Genomic DNA, 5,000 nt, shown 5'->3' with positions numbered 1-5,000 from the left:
GGTTCGTCGGGGAAAATCGGCAGCGCAGATTTTGCGACGAACATGGGCTGGGCGATGGACTGTCCAGGCCAGGCAGGAAAATTTGTCGAGGGGACACGCTGACGAAACAGCGCTGGTTCAGGCACGGCGGGCAGTGTTGGAATCGGCAGCGCCGACGAAATCGGCAAAGTCGGCAGAATCGGCAGCGCAGATTTTTCGACGAACATGGGCTGGACGCTGGACTGGCCGGGCCATGCAGGAAAATTCATCGAGGGGACACGCTGACGAAACAGCGCTGGTTCAGGCACGGCGGGCAGTGGTGGAATCGGCAGCGCCGACGAAATCGGCAAAGTCGGCAGAATCGGCAGCGGGTGCTGGCGATGGGTCTGGACGGGCTGGATAGTCCAACGCTCGACGAGAAAGACTGCTGGTTTAGACACTGGGGCAGTGGCAGCCCGCGGGGCAGTGTCGGCAGATTCGGCAGCGCAGATTTGTGCGGCTGCAGGTTCGTCGGGGAAAATCGGCAGCGCAGATTTTGCGACGAACATGGGCTGGGCGATGGACTGTCCAGGCCAGGCAGGAAAATTTGTCGAGGGGACACGCTGACGAAACAGCGCTGGTTCAGGCACGGCGGGCAGTGTTGGAATCGGCAGCGCCGACGAAATCGGCAAAGTCGGCAGAATCGGCAGCGCAGATTTTTCGACGAACACGGGCTGGACGGTGGACTGTCCAGGCCAGGCAGGAAAATTCGTCGAGGGGACACGCTGACGAAACAGCGCTGGTTCAGGCACGGCGGGCAGTGTTGGAATCGGCAGCGCCGAGAAAATCGGCAAAGTCGGCAGAATCGGCAGCAGGTGCTGGCGATGAGTCAGGACGGACTGGATAGTCCAAGGCTCGACGAGAAAGACCGCTGGTTTAGACACTGGGGCAGTGGCAGCCCGCGGGGCAGTGTCGGCAGATTCGGCAGCAGTGTCTGCCGATTCGGCAGCGTTGGCTTGTTGGCGCGGGGGGCCGATGCGAGTGGGGACTTGGGCAGCGGGCAGTGAAAGCAAGAGTTTCCCCGATGCTGCCGGGAAAAACGCTCCCCGGGATGGCCGGGTGAGATGACCCGGCGGCCCGTGACGGGTCATTCAATTCCATGCCCCGTCAACATAACTCCCGATGTACTGTTTGCTTTTTCGGAAGAAGAGATCCATCCCCCCATCCTCGGCCAGCCAAAAACGCTCCAATTAATGGCCGGGTGAGATGACCCGGCGGCCCGCGACGCGTCATTCAAATCACTGCCCTATCGGCTACAACTGCTGATGGGTGGGATTAGAGGCCTGCCATGGTGGTGAGGGGCGGCGAGGACCGTGAAAGCTAGAGTTTTTCAGAGGCTGCCGGGAAAAAGGCCCCTCGGGTGGCGGGGTGCGAGGACCAGGCGCGTCATTCAATTCTCTTCCCTATCAACTTGGCTCCCGTTGGCGGGATTGGAGGCCTACTGTTTGTTACAGGGCTAAAATCGTCAGGGGAAGAGCTGACGAAACAATGCTGGTTTGGATGCAGGGGGTAGTGTTGGAATCGGCAGCGCGAACAAAATCGGCAAAGTCGACAAAAAAGACTGTTGGTCTGGACATCGGGGCAGCGGCAGCCATGCCGACAGGGGGGGAAATCGGCAGCGCAGATTTGTGCAGCTGCAGGTTCGTCGGGGAAATCGGCAGCGCAGATTTTTCGATGAACATGGGCTGGAAGATGGACTGTCCAGGCCAGGCAGGGAAATTCATCAAGGGGACACGCTGACGAAACAGCGCTGGTTTAGACACGGTGGGTGCAGTGTTGGAATCGGCAGCGCCGACGAAATCGGCAAAGTCGGCAGAATCGGCAGCGGGTGCTGGCGATGAGTCTGGACGATTTATAGTCCAGGGCTTGATGGAAAAGACTGTTGGTCCAGACAATGGGGCAGTGGCGGCGCGGATTTGTGCAGCTGCAGGTTCGTCGGGGAAAATCGGCAGCGCAGATTTTTCGACGAACAGGGGCTGGGCGCTGGACTGGCCGGGCCAGGCAGGAAAATTCGTCAGGGGGCCACGCTGACGAAAACAGGGGCTGCGGAGTGGAAAATCGGCAGCGCAGATTTTTCGACGAACAGGGGCTGGACCGGCCGGGCCAGGCAGGAAAATTCGTCAGGGGGGCACGCTGACGAAAAGAGGGGCTGCCGCGTGGAAAATCGGCAGCGCAGATTTTTCGACGAACAGGGGCTGGACTGGCCGGGCCAGGCAGGAAAATTCGTCAGGGGGGCACGCTGACGAAAAGAGGGGCTGCCGCGTGGAAAATCGGCAGCGCAGATTTTTCGACGAACAGGGGCTGGACGCTGGACTGGGCCAGGCAGGAAAATTCGTCAGGGGGCACGCTGACGAAAAGAGGGGCTGCCGCGTGGAAAATCGGCAGCGCAGATTTTTCGACGAACATTCGTCAGGGGGGCACGCTGACGAAAAGAGGGGCTGCCGCGTGGAAAATCGGCAGCGCAGATTTTTCGACGAACATTCGTCAGGGGGGCACGCTGAGGAAAACAGGGGCTGCCGCGTGGAAAATCGGCAGCGCAGATTTTTCGACGAACAGGGGCTGGATGCTGGACCGGCCGGGCCAGGCAGGAAAATTCGTCAGGGGGGCACGCTGACGAAAACAGGGGCTGCGGAGTGGAAAATCGGCAGCGCAGATTTTTCGACGAACAGGGGCTGGACCGGCCGGGCCAGGCAGGAAAATTCGTCAGGGGGGCACGCTGACGAAAAGAGGGGCTGCCGCGTGGAAAATCGGCAGCGCAGATTTTTCGACGAACAGGGGCTGGACGCTGGACTGGGCCAGGCAGGAAAATTCGTCAGGGGGGCACGCTGACGAAAACAGGGGCTGCCGCGTGGAATGGCAGCCTACACGCAGATGCGAATTCGGCAGCGCACGATGGCTTGAGCAGGTCATGGGTTCGACTTGGCGCGATCTGAAACCTGGACGAGGGACTGTCGACGCTGGACGAGCCAGCGCGGTGGCCTGTCGTGCCCCGTTCAGGGGGGGCCTGCCGCGGAGACAGCCCTCGCGGGCTCGACAGCGCAGGCCAGCGTCCCCGACGTCGCTGGCCGCGGCAGGCGAGCTGCCGGGGTTCCCGCATTCCTACAAGAAAACGTCGTGCTTTCCACATGAAACCAATCCAGTAAAATCAGCCATATTTTTATGAGGCTGCCCACTGAATTTGGGGTCATTCCGGGCCGGTTCCTAGTTTTGCGGATTTACTCGATTTCTAATGGTAGGAAAATTAAAACAAATACTTCCCGACCTCGAAAAATTCTGGGAAAATTAATGAAGGTGGATTGGATTTTTGCCAACCTCTGTGCAAAATTTCAGCTCAAAATACCAAGAAATGAATTTTTTAGAGGGGGGGTGACAGCTGGGACCTAGTAGTGTCTCCCCCTGCCAGAGCTGCAATGACACTTATTGCTCTTTAGGGAGCCACCAGGCCGGCGCCCCTCAAAGACCACACGCGCGCGCGCGCCCGCCCGCGCTGGGCGCTGGGGCGCTGGGGCCTGAGGGCCTGGGGCCCTTGGGGGCCCTTGGGCGCTTGGGCGCGCGCGCGCGGCCCCCGCAGCCATGCCGCGCTGCGCGACGCGCGGACAGCCCCTGCTGGCTTGCTCTCTCGCCCGCGGGGGGGCTGCCTTCGGGCCCTGGCCCCCCGCGTTCTGGCCTGCCCCCCGCGTGGGAGAGGCTAGGCGCTGCAGGGGCCAGCCCGACGTCGCTGGCCGCGGCAGGCGACAGCCCCTGCTGGCTTGCTCTCTCGCCCGCGGGGGGGCTGCCTTCGGGCCCTGGCCCCCCGCGTTCTGGCCTGCCCCCCGCGTGGGAGAGGCTAGGCGCTGCAGGGGCCAGCACGACGTCGCTGGCCGCGGCAGGCGACAGCCCCTGCTGGCTTGCTCTCTCGCCCGCGGGGGGGCTGCCTTCGGGCCCTGGCCCCCCGCGCTCTGGCCTGCCCCCCGCGTGGGAGAGGCTAGGCGCTGCAGGGGCCAGCCCGACGTCGCTGGCCGCGGCAGGCCCCCCGCCGGGGTTCCCGCATTCCTACAACAAAACGTCGTGCTTTCCACATGAAATCAATCCAGTAAAATCAGCCATATTTTTTTGAGGCTGCCCACTGAATTTGGGGTCATTCCGAGCCGGTTCCTATTTTTTCCGATTTCCTCGATTTTTAATGGTAGGAAAATAAAAAAAAATACTTCCCGACCTCGAAAAATTCTGGAAAAATTAATAAAGTTGGATTGGATTTTTGCCAACCTCTGTGCAAAATTTCAGCTCAAAATACCAAGAAATGAAATTTTTAGAGGGGGGGTGACAGCTGGGACCTAGTAGTGTCTCCCCCTGCCAGAGCTTCAATGACACTTATTGCTCTTTAGGGGGGTGCCCCCTGACTGGCCATGGGGCGCGCTGGCCTGGCGCCCATAGGCCTGCCGCGGGGGATATGTGGGCTGTTGCTAAACTCGGACTAAGGTGGGGGGCCTCATGGCCCGAAGTATTGCCGGCATCGATGACCCGTTTTCCGGCCGGCGACGACCCGATTCCGGCCACCGTCTTCGGGACCCGCTCCAAGCCGTCGGGCGCGTTGGGGCTGCTTATCCGCGGCGTGGGCGTGGCATTCATTTGCCGTGCTTGTGCCAAGGTGCTGGCAGCTGCTGCGCGGCTGTCTGCTTGCCGCGACGTCACGGCGGCGGTGGCCGCTGCCCCTGCTCGCAAGTCGGAGGCCTGGCCGACGCGGCTGGTGCGGACCGCCGAGCTTGGGGATTGCGAGGAGAGCTCTACGCTGGCGTGGGCGTGGCATTAAATTGCCGTGCGCGCGCCCATGCGTTGGCTCTCCTCGCAATCCCCGACCTCGTGGCGTGACGTGCCCGCTGCCGAGGCCTGGCCTCCGTCTTGCGAGCCGGGGCTGACAGCCCCCCGCATGATTGTCCCTGTCGTTCCCCCCCGCGGCCTGTCCCTTGTCCCTTCGAGATCCTTCGCCTCCGGCTGCGGTGGCA

Source organism: Populus nigra, chromosome 2 (genome assembly GCF_951802175.1).
Source record: "Populus nigra chromosome 2, ddPopNigr1.1, whole genome shotgun sequence".
Taxonomy (NCBI): domain Eukaryota; kingdom Viridiplantae; phylum Streptophyta; class Magnoliopsida; order Malpighiales; family Salicaceae; genus Populus; species Populus nigra.
This window is presented reverse-complemented; position numbering follows the sequence as displayed.